Source organism: Convolutriloba macropyga, chromosome 4 (assembly GCF_964194025.1).
Source record: "Convolutriloba macropyga chromosome 4, txConMacr16.3, whole genome shotgun sequence".
NCBI lineage: Eukaryota > Metazoa > Xenacoelomorpha > Acoela > Convolutidae > Convolutriloba > Convolutriloba macropyga.
This window is the reverse complement of record NC_134471.1, coordinates 61767404-61783567: the sequence shown is the minus strand read 5'-3', so window position 1 is coordinate 61783567 and position 16164 is coordinate 61767404.

The following is a 16164-nucleotide window of genomic DNA, read 5'->3' as shown; positions in this document are numbered from 1 at the left end:
TTGAAAAATTTTTGGCATTCTTTGCAAAAAAAAAACAAGAACAAAAAAAGAACCGTGCAAACCCCAATTTTAAATAACTGACTATCGTCGGTCTATTTGCACTCACACCACCAACAAGCACTGGCTTCGACAGTAGTCAGTTGGTGCTTAGGAATGCTAGCATTAGAAGGAATAGGTGATCTTAGGGTAATGAAAACAGGGAAGCGAAAGGTGTGAGGTTCAAACTCTTAAGAACCGCCCTCCGCACCATAATTTTATGTCTCCTCAACAGTTCTCAAAATGGAGTTTCAAAAATCCATCAGATACCAACTAAAAGAATGCCATATTGGAAGCGCTAAAAGAATTAAAAAAAGCGAAAACATTGTAGATACTCTTGGTTCCAGATAATATCCATTATATAGACAAAAATCGAAGGCTAAAGAACTAAGAAGCAACCTTAATGGGGCCATTCGGCATTAACTTTTTGATTTTAACAAGCAGAAACTGTCCAGTCTACAAGGCTTAGAATTTGATATGAAAAAAACCATCATCAAACGATGACCTTGTTGAGACGTTACACAATAAAACCTGGAAATCAAAACCTTGTGACATGTTTAAGCACTTAGTCAAGAATAAAATTTTAAATGAGACTGCATTACAATAGTAAGCAAGGAGCAGTTTCGCATTTTTCAACCCTGCTCTTTTACCAAACACCCCCTCCACCTATTCCCAGTATCGATTCCTTGAATCCCTATATCACCACAATAATTATTTCACACTAAAACTTAATATTCATCTACTTAAGAAAAATTAAGAAATTGAATTCTAATGAATCCCATAAATGGCAATTAAAATCGGGGTAAAATGAATCGCGGAGCATAAATCATAGGTAGTAAAAATGAATCGAGGAGGTAGTAAAAGGCCATAATTTTTCTAAAGAAGTAAACAATTAAACCACTAAATAAGCAAACCATTAGCCGTTAGCTTTAAAATCCCAGCTATGAAGGCCACGTATCCGCATTTACACAAGAAGGCTAAATAATTTGCGTAAACACGGAACACAATCACGATGATTTTATCGGAAAGCCGGCCACTAGAAAAGATGTGAGAGATCAAACAATTGAGACCAAATTTAACGCCCGGAGCACCTGTAGCCTCGGTAATCATACCCGTAACAGAAGTGATCCCGTGCTCAAAATGCTCAAACGTCTTGGCCCAATTTAAGTTCAAAGCGTTTCTGAAGTTTTGACAGTGGAAAAGAAGATCAGGAGCGCATCTTAACTTGCTGATCCGTATATGATAATAGTTATCGAAAGTGCCAAACTTCGTCTTGTGAACGGAGCTTTTAAATTATCAACTTGAGTTTTTAACCAAAATTACACCTTTCATGTGTATATTATCATTACTGCTTCTGCTCGTTTGTAGGCCATCCTTCCAAACGAAACAAAAGAATCTGACAGCCGATTATTTGATGCCTTAGAAACTATTGCTCAGGACCGTAAGACCGATCATGTTCTGTTTCATTTTAAGATTGTCCCAAGTAATGCCTTCCAAAACAACATCCATTTTCAATGTTATTAGGCTAAAATTTCACCTAAGACATAAAATTGAACGGAAAGCTGGAACAATTGGATAAGAAAGCTGAGGTCAGGAAAATCAAGAAGTATCCCTGGCTTTTAAACAATCCTTGCTCCTGCTTTCAAAAATTACAAAAAAGAGAAAAATAATGTGAATTTATTATCGAGGAAATAACTAACGTGGGAGATCAACAGCAACCAGATAGCTTTTATTAAAAACATCTCAATCAATTTTTAAGTGTCCACTGTTGAACCGTCCTCTTATATTCTCCAAAAATAGTGGAACCAAAGAAAAGCAGCCATGGAGGGCATTACAGGAACAAATAATGCTGTTGAGGGTAGATATTAAGGAATACAAGTCTTGCTAAAAGGATTCCAACCCGGTAATTGGAAACTTTTGGCTAATTTGAGAAAAAAAGATTCTGCCGAGCAATAATTGCACTTCGTTTGCCTCCACCGGACAAAGAACAACCACAAAGTCTGAATTCTTGAAGGGAAGAGTTCTGAATGGGGGAGACGATACTGTTGTTCACTTTTAGGGCTATAGCCTGTTTGTCTTAAATGAGTATATAAAAATTTTTCATTTGTTTTTGTTTTTGTGCTTAAGTTTGAAATCTATCTTGATTTTGAGTTCTCGCGCTTCTTGAGCTCTCGCCGAGTTATGTCAGCCTCATTGTGTGACTAGCAAGCGATTATGATCTCGAGCGTTAATCCTATGATGGGACCCATGTTTGGGAACACTGATTAGCAAGGATACGAATATTACACAGCTTTGAATTTTTTTCCAGTGGGACAAGAGTGAGTGGTCGGCAATGAACTCAGAGTACTCTAGCGATAAACGCAAATGATCCATCGATCTATTGCCAATACGCGACCTTCACGACCACTTCAAGCGGAGACGAAAACGACAGGGATCTCTAAACTTGGAAAATCTATTCCCAAACTTGCATCAAAACGCAACAAGAAAACAGCGGCTCTCAAATACTTTCGATTGACGTTACCTTGAAATCCCTTCAATTCAAATACGTATTGGCACTAGAAGCTATGGTGTGTAAGTTAAAAGAAAATGCACACATTAACGGGAATAGAATTAGTTAAAAAGCCCTCGATCGACATCGAAATTGGGATTTGTTCCGTTTGTGATTAGTATTGTACTCAAAACGATGACGGGAAAGTGGGAAATTTTAATCTGCTGAGAGTTTTGCAGAGGTCCAGCAGTCTGAATGGAAGTGAGAATATTTCGAACTTGCCCAGGCGTGACAGGACCTACGTTATGGGCAAGAAGGACTTTGATAGAGTGGCACGGTACTCATTTGTTCGCATTTTCACATGCTTTGGCCGTAAATTTCTGACAACTATGGTATGTAAGTGAAGCCCCCAATATACAAAACTGCTGCAAGCACGCAAGAAAATTGCGCATTGCCAAAACATGGTTTACGCATTATCTAAGGTAACTCAATAAGAAAATTTCGTAGAAAATGATCAATTAATCAAACAAAGAACCGGTCTAAAAATGTGAATTGATATGCCGTACAAAAGTGGCATACCCGAATCTCGCTGTCAATGTGTCATAACAAATAAATGAAAATGCGTTATCATGCGTGAGATTCAATTTTTCAAAAAATGCACCCAATAAGCTTGGGCATTAGCGGAAAAGATTTTTTCCCAAAGCAAAAATTATGAAGTAATATTTCAGCCGACTTGAGAACTGCGAGATTCATTCAGTGAATGAGAGTGTGCACTAAACGGCCTCTGCAACCATTAGAAGCAGTGGGATTGAAGCGGATAAAGAAGCACCATGGGGTCATTATTCCGGACAAATTAGAGTGTCTCATTATTCCACGTTACGATCATTAATCCCTCGTTTCGACCCATTGTGTTCGTTTATTTGTTAATAGACATCATTCCATGGCTCGCGTGCTTTTCGTTGATGTAGTACTTTGATATGTAAATAAGTGGGTAAGCAACGTTAATTGACTGATGGAAGGGCTATATTCGATGTAATTCTGTCTCTTCATCACTATAAGTAACAGCGTGGTATTGTAATCTGAACTCTACTAGGTGCAAATAGCATGTTCTATCGGTAAGAGTTATGTCTACTGTCTTTGTTGTGTGTGTCGGAGTTATCAATGTATTTGTCGTCATTTTGTGACTCGCAAGGGATTATGATCTCGGGCGTTAATCCTATGATGGGATCCCTGTTTGGGAACACTGATTAGCAAGGATACGAAAATTACACAGCTCTGAATTTTTTTCCAGTGGGATAAGAGAGTGGTCGGGAATGAACTCAAATTACTCCAGCGAAAAATGCACATGATCCATCGATCTATTGCCAATACGCGAGCTTCTCGACCCCTTCTCAAGCAGAGACGAAAATGACAGGAATCTATTTAAACGTGAAAAAGCTATCCCCAGAATATGATCAGAACTCAAAAGGCAAGCAGCTGCACTGGATTTTGTCTTAAATGTGTATGAAATATTTTTTGCTTAATTTTATGTTTTTGCGCTAAAGTTTAAAATTAATCTTTATTTTGAGTTCTCGCGCATCTTGAGCTCTCACCGAGTTATATCACAGCCTCATATCGTGACTCGCACGGAAAATTGATCTCAGGCATTAATCCTATGATAGGACCCCTGATTGGGAACACTGTTTAGCAAGGATACGAAAATAACCCAGCTTTAAAATTTGTTCTAGTGGAATGAGAGTGAGTGGTCGGACATGAACTCAAAGAATCCAGCGAGAAGGGCACATGTCCCTTCGATCTATTGCCACCACGTGACAAAAACGACAACTTCTCAAGCGGAGACGAAAATGACAGGGATCTATTTAAACCTGAAAAAGCTATTCCCAGAATAGGATCAGAACTCAAAAAGCAAGCAGCTGCACTGGATTTTGTCAAAAATGTGTATATGAATTAATTTTTGCTTAATTTTATGTAATTGTGCTAAAGTTTAAAATCAATCCTAATTTTGAGTTCTCACGCTTCTTGAGCTTTCGCCCCAAGTTATGTCACAGCCTCATATTGTGTCTCGCACGGTAAATTGATCTCGGGCATTAATCCTATGATGGGAGCCCTGACTGGGAACACTGTTTAACAATGATACGAAAACAGCTTTAAATTTTGTTCTAGCGGGACAAGAGTGAGTGGTCGGGAATGAACACAGAGTACTCCAGCGATAAACGCAAATGATCCATCGATCTATTGCCAATACGCGACCTTCACGACCACTTCAAGCGGAGACGAAAACGACAGGGATCTCTAAACTTGGAAAATCTATTCCCAAACTTGCATCAAAACGCAACAAGAAAACAGCGGCTCTCAAATACTTTCGATTGACGTTACCTTGAAATCCCTTCAATTCAAATACGTATTGGCACTAGAAGCTATGGTGTGTAAGTTAAAACAAAATGCACACATTAACGGGAATAGAATTAGTTAAAAAGCCCTCAATCGACATCGAAATTGGGATTTCTTCCGTTTGTGATTAGTATTGTACTCAAAACGATGACGGGAAAGTGGGAAATTTTAATCTGCTTAGGGTTCCGAAGAGGTCCAGCAGTCTGAATGGAAGTGAGAATATTTCGAACTTGCCCAGGCGAGACAGGACCTACGTTATGGGCAAGAAGGACTTTGATAGAGTGACAAGGTACTCATTTGTTCGCATTTTCACATGTTTTGTCCGTAAATTTCTGACAACTATGGTATGTAAGTGAAGCCCCCAATATACAAAACTGCTGCAGGCACGCAAGAAAATTGCGCATTGCCAAAACATGGTTTACGCGTCATCTAAGATAACCCAATAAGAAAATTTCTTGGAAAATGATCAATTAATCAAACAAGGAACCGGTCTAAAATTGTGAATTGATATGCCGTAGAAAACTGGCATACCCGAATCTCGCTGTCAATGTGTCATAACAAATAAATGAAAATGCGTTATAACGCGTGAGATTCAATCTTTCAAAAAATGCACCCAATAAGCTTGGGCATTAGTGGAAAAGATTTTTTCCCCAACCAAAAATTAAGAAGTAACATTTCAGCCGACTTGAGAACTGTGAGATTCACTCAGTGCATGGAAGAGATGCATTACACGGCCTCTGCAACCATTAGAACCAGTTGGATTGAAGTGGAGAAAGAAGCACCAAGGGGTCATTATTCACACCACCAACAAGCACTGGCTTCGACAGTAGTCAGTTGGTGCTTAGGAATGCTAGCATTAGAAGGAATAGGTGATCTTAGGGTAATGAAAACAGGGAAGCGAAAGGTGTGAGGTTCAAACTCTTAAGAACCGCCCTCCGCACCATAATTTTATGTCTCCTCAACAGTTCTCAAAATGGAGTTTCAAAAATCCATCAGATACCAACTAAAAGAATGCCATATTGGAAGCGCTAAAAGAATTAAAAAAAGCGAAAACATTGTAGATACTCTTGGTTCCAGATAATATCCATTATATAGACAAAAATCGAAGGCTAAAGAACTAAGAAGCAACCTTAATGGGGCCATTCGGCATTAACTTTTTGATTTTAACAAGCAGAAACTGTCCAGTCTACAAGGCTTAGAATTTGATATGAAAAAAACCATCATCAAACGATGACCTTGTTGAGACGTTACACAATAAAACCTGGAAATCAAAACCTTGTGACATGTTTAAGCACTTAGTCAAGAATAAAATTTTAAATGAGACTGCATTACAATAGTAAGCAAGGAGCAGTTTCGCATTTTTCAACCCTGCTCTTTTACCAAACACCCCCTCCACCTATTCCCAGTATCGATTCCTTGAATCCCTATATCACCACAATAATTATTTCACACTAAAACTTAATATTCATCTACTTAAGAAAAATTAAGAAATTGAATTCTAATGAATCCCATAAATGGCAATTAAAATCGGGGTAAAATGAATCGCGGAGCATAAATCATAGGTAGTAAAAATGAATCGAGGAGGTAGTAAAAGGCCATAATTTTTCTAAAGAAGTAAACAATTAAACCACTAAATAAGCAAACCATTAGCCGTTAGCTTTAAAATCCCAGCTATGAAGGCCACGTATCCGCATTTACACAAGAAGGCTAAATAATTTGCGTAAACACGGAACACAATCACGATGATTTTATCGGAAAGCCGGCCACTAGAAAAGATGTGAGAGATCAAACAATTGAGACCAAATTTAACGCCCGGAGCACCTGTAGCCTCGGTAATCATACCCGTAACAGAAGTGATCCCGTGCTCAAAATGCTCAAATGTCTTGGCCCAATTTAAGTTCAAAGCGTTTCTGAAGTTTTGACAGTGGAAAAGAAGATCAGGAGGGCATCTAACTTTTGCTGATCCGTATATGATAATAGTTATCGAAAGTGCCAAACTTCGTCTTGTGAACGGAGCTTTTAAATTATCAACTTGAGTTTTTAACCAAAATTACACCTTTCATGTGTATATTATCATTACTGCTTCTGCTCGTTTGTAGGCCATCCTTCCAAACGAAACAAAAGAATCTGACAGCCGATTATTTGATGCCTTAGAAACTATTGCTCAGGACCGTAAGACCGATCATGTTCTGTTTCATTTTAAGATTGTCCCAAGTAATGCCTTCCAAAACAACATCCATTTTCAATGTTATTAGGCTAAAATTTCACCTAAGACATAAAATTGAACGGAAAGCTGGAACAATTGGATAAGAAAGCTGAGGTCAGGAAAATCAAGAAGTATCCCTGGCTTTTAAACAATCCTCGCTCCTGCTTTCAAAAATTACAAAAAAAAAGAAAAATAATGTGAATTTATTATCGAGGAAATAACTAACGTGGGAGATCAACAGCAACCAGATAGCTTTTATTAAAAACATCTCAATCAATTTTTAAGTGTCCACTGTTGAACCGTCCTCATATTCTCCAAAAATAGTGGAACCAAAGAAAAGCAGCCATGGAGGGCATTACAGGAACAAATAATGCTGTTGAGGGTAGATATTAAGGAGTACAAGTCTTGCTAAAAGGATTCCAACCCGGTAATTGGAAACTTTTGGCTAATTTGAGAAAAAAAGATTCTGCCGAGCAATAATTGCACTTCGTTTGCCTCCACCGGACAAAGAACAACCACAAAGTCTGAATTCTTGAAGGGAAGAGTTCTGAATGGGGGAGACGATACTGTTGTTCACTTTCAGGGCTATAGCCTGTTTGTCTTAAATGAGTATATAAAAATTTTTCATTTGTTTTTGTTTTTGTGCTTAAGTTTGAAATCTATCTTGATTTTGAGTTCTCGCGCTTCTTGAGCTCTCGCCGAGTTATGTCAGCCTCATTGTGTGACTAGCAAGCGATTATGATCTCGAGCGTTAATCCTATGATGGGACCCATGTTTGGGAACACTGATTAGCAAGGATACGAATATTACACAGCTTTGAATTTTTTTCCAGTGGGACAAGAGTGAGTGGTCGGCAATGAACTCAGAGTACTCTAGCGATAAACGCAAATGATCCATCGATCTATTGCCAATACGCGACCTTCACGACCACTTCAAGCGGAGACGAAAACAACCGGGATCTCTAAACCTGGAAATTCGATTCCCAAACTTGCATCAAAACGCAACAGGAAAACAGCGGCTCTCAAATATTTTCGTTTGACGTTACCTTGAAATCCCTTCAATTCAAATACGTATTGGCACTAGAAGCTATGGTGTGTAAGTTAAAACAAAATGCACACATTAACGGGAATAGAATTAGTTAAAAAGCCCTCAATCGACATCGAAATTGGGATTTGTTCCGTTTGTGATTAGTATTGTACTCAAAACGATGACGGAAAAGTGGGAAATTTTAATCTGCTTAGGGTTTCGAAGAGGTCCAGCAGTCTGAATGGAAGTGAGAATATTTCGAACTGTCCCAGGCGAGACAGGACCTACGTTATGGGCAAAAAGATATTTGATAGAGTGACAAGGTACTCATTTGTTCGCATTTTCACATGTTTTGGCCGTAAATTTCTGACAACTATGGTATGTAAGTGAAACCCCCAATATACAAAACTGCTGCAAGCACGCAAGAAGATTGCGCATTGCCAAAACATGGTTTACGCATTATCTAAGATAACCCAATAAGAAAATTTCTTGGAAAATGGTCAATTAATCAAACAAGAAACCGGTCTAAAAATGTGAAATGATATGCCGTAGAAAACTGGCATACCCAAATCTCGCTGTCAATGTGTCATAACAAATAAATGAAAATGCGTTATAACGCGTGAGATTCAATCTTTCAAAAAAATGCACCCAATAAGCTTCGGCATTAGCGGAAAGATTTTTTCCCAAAGCAAAAATTAAGAAGTTACATTTCAGCCGACTTGAGAACTGCGAGATTCGCTCAGTGAATGGAAGAGTGTGCACTAAACGGCCTCTGCAACCATTAGAACCAGTTGGATTGAAGTGGAGAAAGAAGCACCAAGGGGTCATTATTCTGGACGAATTAGAGTGTCTCATTATTCCACGTTACGATCATTAAGCCCTCGTTTCGACCCATTGTGTTCGTTTATTTGTTAATAGACACCATTCCATGGCTCGCATGCTTTTCGTTGATGTAGTACTTTGATATGAAAATAAGCGGGTAAGCAACTTTAATTGACTGACGGAAGGGCTATATTCGATGTAATTCTGTCTCTTCATCACTAAAAGTAACAGCGTGGTATTGTAATCTGAACTCTACTAGGTGCAAATAGCATGTTCTATCGGTAAGAGTTATGTCTACTGTCTTTGTTGTGTGTGTCGGAGTTATCAATGTATTTGTCGTCATTTTGTGACTCGCAAGGGATTATGATCTCGGGCGTTAATCCTATGATGGGAATCCTGTTTGGGAACACTGATTAGCAAGGATACGAAAATTAAACAGCTTTGAAATTTTTTCCAGTGGGATAAGAGTGAGTGGTCGGGAATGAACTCAAAGTACTCCAGCGAAAAAGGCATATGATCCATCGATCTATTGCCAATACGCGAGCTTCTTGCCAATTCAAGCGGAGACGAAAACGACCGGGATCTCTAAACCTGGAAATTCTATTCCCAAACTTGCATCAAAACGCAACAGGCAAATAGCTGCTCTCAAATGTTTTTGATTGACGTTACCTTGAAATCCCCTCAATTCAAATACGTGTTTGCACTAGAAGCTATGGTGTGTAAGTTAAAACAAAATGCACACATTAACGGGAATAGAATTAGTTAAAAAGCCCTCGATCGACATCGAAATTGGGATTTGTTCCGTTTGTGATTAGTATTGTACTCAAAACGATGACGGGAAAGTGGGAAATTTTAATCTGCTTAGGGTTCCGAAGAGGTCCAGCAGTCTGAATGGAAGTGAGAATATTTCGAACTTGCCCAGGCGAGACAGGACCTACGTTATGGGCAAGAAGGACTTTGATAGAGTGACAAGGTACTCATTTGTTCGCATTTTCACATGTTTTGGCCGTAAATTTCTGACAACTATGGTATGTAAGTGAAGCCCCCAATATATAAAACTGCTGCAGGCACGCAAGAAAATTGCGCATTGCCAAAACATGGTTTACGCGTCATCTAAGATAACCCAATAAGAAAATTTCTTGGAAAATGATTAATTAATCAAACAAGGAACCGGTCTAAAATTGTGAATTGATATGCCGTAGAAAACTGGCATACCCGAATCTCGCTGTCAATGTGTCATAACAAATAAATGAAAATGCGTTATAACGCGTGAGATTCAATCTTTCAAAAAATGCACCCAATAAGCTTGGGCATTAGTGGAAAAGATTTTTTCCCCAACCAAAAATTAAGAAGTAACATTTCAGCCGACTTGAGAACTGTGAGATTCACTCAGTGCATGGAAGAGATGCATTACACGGCCTCTGCAACCATTAGAACCAGTTGGATTGAAGTGGAGAAAGAAGCACCAAGGGGTCATTATTCTGGACGAATTAGAGTGTCTCATTATTCCACGTTACGATCATTAATCCCTCGTTTCGACCCATTGTGTTCGTTTATTTGTTAATAGACATCATTCCATGGCTCGCGTGCTTTTTGTTGATGTAGTACTTTGATATTTAAATAAGTGGGTAAGCAACGTTAATTGACTGACGGAAGGGCTATATTCGATGTAATTCTGTCTCTTCATCACTATAAGTAACAGAGTGGTATTGTAATCTGAACTCTAGGTAAATGAACTAGGTGAAAATAGCAAGTTCTATCGGTAAGAGTTTTGTCTACTGTCTTTGTTGTGTGTGTCGGAGTTATCAATTTATTTGTCGTCATTTTGTGACTCGCAAGGGATTATGATCTGGGGCGTTAATCCTATGATGGGATCCCTGTTTGGGAACACTGATTAGCAAGGATACGAAAATTACACAGCTTTGAATTTTTTCCAGTGGGACAAGAGTGAGTGGTCGGGAATGAACTCAAAGTACTCCCGCGAAAAAGGCACATGGTCTATCGATCTAATGCCGATACGCGAGCTTCACGACCACTTCTCAAGCAGAGACGAAAATGACAGGAATCTATTTAAACGTTAAAAAGCTATTCCCAGAATAGGATCAGAACTCAAAATGCAAGCAGCTGCACTGGATTTTGTCTTAAATGTGTAGGAAATATTTTTTGTTTATATGTTTTTGCCCTTAAGTTTAAAACCAATCTTAATTTTGGGTTTCCGCGCATCTTGACCTCTCACCGAGTTATATCACAGCCTCATATCGTGACTCGCACGGGAAATTGATCTCAGGCATTAATCCTATGATAGGACCCCTGATTGGGAACACTGTTTAGCAAGGATAAGAAAATAACCCAGCTTTAAAATTTGTTCTAGTGGAATGAGAGTGAGTGGTCGGACATGAACTCAAAGAATCCAGCGAGAATGGCATATGTCCCTTAAATCTATTGCCACCACGTGACGAGAACGACGAGAACGATCAGAACTCAAAAGGCAAGCAGCTGCACTGGATTTTGTCATAAATGTGTATGAATTATTTTTTGCTTAATTTTATGTAATTGTGCTAAAGTTTGAAATCAACCTTAATTTTGAGTTCTCGCGCTTCTTGAGCTTTTGCCGAGTTATGTCACAGCCTCAAACTGTGACTCGCACGGTAAATTGATCTCGGGCATTAATCCTATGATGGGACCCCTGAATGGGAACACTGTTTAACAAGGATACGAAAACAGCTTTAAATTTTGTTCTAGCGAGACGAGAGCGAGTGGTCGGACATGGACTCAGAGTACTCCAGCGAAATGGGCACAAGATACTTCGATCTATTGCCAAAAAGTGAGCCTCACGATAATTTCTCAAGCGGAGACGAAAATGATAGGGATCTATTTAAAACTGAAAAAACTATCCCCAAACTTGGATAATTACTCAACAGGCAAGCAGCTGCATTGGAATTTTTCGGATTGATCATACCTTAACAACCCTCCAAATCAGATACGTATTTGGCCACAACAGTGCACATGCCAAATATTTATGGGTTTTGCATAAGCGCTGCAAATTATGCAACTTCAGTCATACTGAAGCCTTGAAATCTATTAAAAAAACTACTGAATACTTACAAACCAATGAATTTGAGGCAACTTCCGCGAATTACTTCCGCGGGTTATATTCTATGAGAAAAATTTCTATCGCGCGAAAATCACAAAAAGAAAAAAATCACTCGAAAAGTTGAGTGTAGTACCCAACACGATGACAGGAAAGGGGGAAAATTTGGGATGCTTAGGTTTTCAACGAGGACCAGCAGTTTTAATGGAAGTCAAAAAGTTTCGAGCTTGCCCGGGCGTATTTATGGGAGTCAAAGCAGGAACCGTGTTAACTGGGAATTGATATGTCGTAGAAAAAATACCTGCACCTCGCTGTCATTATGCCATAACACAAAAATGTAGATGCGTTATAACATGAGTGCATTTGCATGTTTCTAAAAAGCACCCAATACGATAGGGCAGTAATGGAAAATATCGAAGCAAAAACAGTGCACTCAGTGGAATCTAAGCACTACAGGGCCTCAGAGCCAATTGGAGTGAGTGATATTGAAGTGGATAAAGAAGCACGAATGGGTTATATTACTGGCCAAATTATTGTCATGACTACAGGTTACGATAATTAATCCCTCCTAGAGTCTATGGCAAAAAAGTCTATGGCATGCGTGCTTTTTCTTGATGTAGTATTAAGCTATATAAATAATGAACTGAGTGGGGTAAATGTACTGGCGGAGGGGCTATATCAGCTTTGCAATCGCCATCTAGCTTTTTGGATCTCACCTGGTGTAAACAGCCAGAAAATCAGCCTTTGTCTCATTTGGGGCCCTAAGGGAACACATCGCCAAAGATAAACGTTATGTACTCACCTAGTTACGTTATCAGAACCCTAAGGGTAGTAGTAGTAGTTTAAGTAGCAGCAGCTGTAAGCGAATTGCTATCATTAACATCACCACAACCATTTCTTTCCCGAAAAACTATGTCAAACAATGAAAAACAAGTCAAAAAAGCAATAGCAAATAGTATAACAAGCTCGGGCTCATATTTAGGTTATCATTGCATATGCAATTGGAAGTTGCTGCAACCTTAATGCACAGCTCCATCTGAAAATACAAGGACACAACAATTCTCATCTTACAAAAAGACGTTGCACGATGAATGGTCAAGGAGACATAGTTAAGCACTTAGTTAGTTAAAGACATTAGAAATTTAGAGAAAAGACCTAATGAAAGAGAAAAAATGAAAAACAAAAAATAATCAAGAAGAAAACAACCATTGAAAGTATTAACAATTTCAATGACCCATGTGAAAAGCCGATTGGCCAAAAGTGCGCTAAAAAAGAACTTTGATTGGCATAGAACTCTCAAAACCAATCATTACATCTCGACCAAGTAGATCTTTTTTAATACTCGGCATCCACCTTGTTAACCTGACATCAATAAGAACCCCAGCTTCGTTAACAAAAAAAGGCACAGAGGGGCAAAATAAGGTGGAGTGAGATTAATGCAGGTGGAAAAAATGATCTTGAGCGTTAGCAACTCTAAAGATTGGCAGCGTTAAACTTTAAAGATTGGTAGCGCCTGCAAAGAACGTCGGAACCAACAACATCGTGTCAGTGCAAACTATTAGGAACCGCCCTCCACACCATGATTTTATGTCTCCTCAACAGTTCTCAAAATGTTTCAAAACGCCATCGAATGCGAACTAAAAGCATGCCACTTTAGAAGCTAAAAAAGAACAAAAAGCAAAAACATGATGTTGATACTATTGGTTCCAGATAAGAATCACTATACATCGACAAAAAAAGCAAAGGCTAAAGAACTAAGAAGCAAACTTAATGGGGTCATTCGGTACTGAATTTTGATTTTTACAAACAGAAACTGTCCAGTCTACAAGGCTTACATTTCGATTCGAGGAAAAACTATCATCAAACGATAAACTTGATATGCACAGACGTTACACAAAAAACCAGGAAATCAAAGCCTTGTGACAAGTTTAAGCACTCACTCAAGAGTTACATTTTAAATGAGACGCAAGACGCTTTACAATATTACGCATGAAACACTGTCGCATTTTCATTCCTACTCTTACCAATTTCCCCCCCCCCCCCACATATTCCTATTAACGATTTTTTAAATCCCTATATTTATCACCACAATAATTGTTTCACGCCAAAAAAATTCATCCAATTAAGGATAATTCAGACGAATTGAATTCTAATGAGTCCCAGAAATGGAGATTAAAATCGAGATGAAATTAATACGGGGAGTATGAATCAATTGCACAAATCAATTAATTCACCCCAATTTTAATCTGTAAATTAAGGGCTCGTGTCAGGAGAATAAAGATCAAACTATTATCAATAGGCTAAGTAAAAAAATTAGCAAATTATTTAGTTCGTCTCTTCCCAATGAAGAAAATTAAAAACAATCGAGACGTCAACAGAACTCTAAAACAATTCCCGTTTTGATGCAATTCAAAAACCCATATCTGTAATTTTAAATTAACCATCTCTTCCAAAAACAAAGGAAAATTGGTACTAGAAGGCCATAATTTTTCTAAAGAAGTAAACAATTAAACCACTAAATAAGCACACCTTTGGCATTTAGCTTTGGAATCACAGCTATGAAGGCAACATATCCGCATTTGCACAAGAAGGCTAAATTATTTGCGTAAACAGGGAACACAACCACAATGTTTTTTTATCGGAAAGCCGGCCACTAGAAAAGATGAGAGGTCAAACAGTTGAGACAAAATTTAACGCCCGGAGCACCTGTAGCCTCGGTAATCATACCAGTAACAGAAGTGTTCTCGTGCTCAAAATGCTCAAACGTCATGGTTTAAGTTCAAAGCGTTTCTGAAGTTTGACAGTGGAAAAGAAGATCAGTATCGCATCTTAACTTTTGCTGATCCGTATATGATAATAGTTATTGAGTTCCAAACTTCATCTTGTGAACGGAGCTTTTAAATTATCAACTAAATTTTTTAACCAAAATTACACCTTTCATGTGTATATCATTATTTCTGCTCGTTTGTATGCTATCCTTCCAAACCGAAGAAAAAAATCTGACAGCCGATTATTTGATGCCTTAGAAACTATTGCTCAGGATCGTAAGCCCGATCATGTTCTGTTTCATTTTAAACGCATCCCGAGTAATGCCCTCAAAAACAACATCCATTTTGAATGTTAGAGGCTACAATTTCACCTAAAACAAAAACTGAACGGAAAGCTGGAAGAATTGGACAAAAAAGCTGAGGTCAGGAAAATCAAGTATCCCTGGTTCCTAAATAATCCCTGCTCCTGCTTTCGAAAATTACAGAAAAGAAAAAATGTGAATTCATTATCGAGGAAATAACTAACGTGGGAGATCAACAGCAGCTAGATAGCTTTTTAAAAAATCGACATAAAATCGACGTTAAAGTAAAAAAAAACAATTAAGTCAAAATACCATTGCCTGGTATTGCTCTAAAAACGCAGCTATGAAGGCCACGTATCCGCATTTATACAAGATGTCCAAATTGTTTGCGTAAACCGGGAACAAGATCGAGATGTTTTCATTAGAAAGCCGGCCACTAGACAAGATATGAGAGATCAAACATTTGAGACAAAATTTAACGCCCTCAGTAGCTGTAGCCTCGGCAACAATACCTGTAACAGAAGTGCTCTCATGCCCAATATGCTTTAACGTCTCAGTCCAATTCAAGTTCAAGGCGTTTCTACAGTTTTACAGTGAAGAAGATCAGTAACACATCTTCGTCTGATCCCTATATGATACCAGTTCTCCAATTTTCTGAATTAGGTCTTGTGGACAGCGCTTTAACGATTCTTATTATCAATTATAAAATCTTACCAAAATCACCCGTTTCATGTGCATATCATCATTACTGCTGCTGCTCGTTTGTATGCTATCCCTCCAAACAAAATGACAGCCGATTATTTGATGCCCTAGAAACAATTGGTCAAGACCGTGAGCCCGATAACGTTCTGTTTGATTTTTAACCTGTACCAAGTAATGCCTTCCAAAAAATGATCCGTTTTCAACGTTATTGGGCGGCAATTTCACCTAAATCAAAAATTAACAGAAAATTGGAGCACTTGATTGAAAAGCTGAGGTCAGGAAAATCAAGAAGTATCCCTGGCTCTTAAAAAATCCCTGCTCCTTCTTTCGAA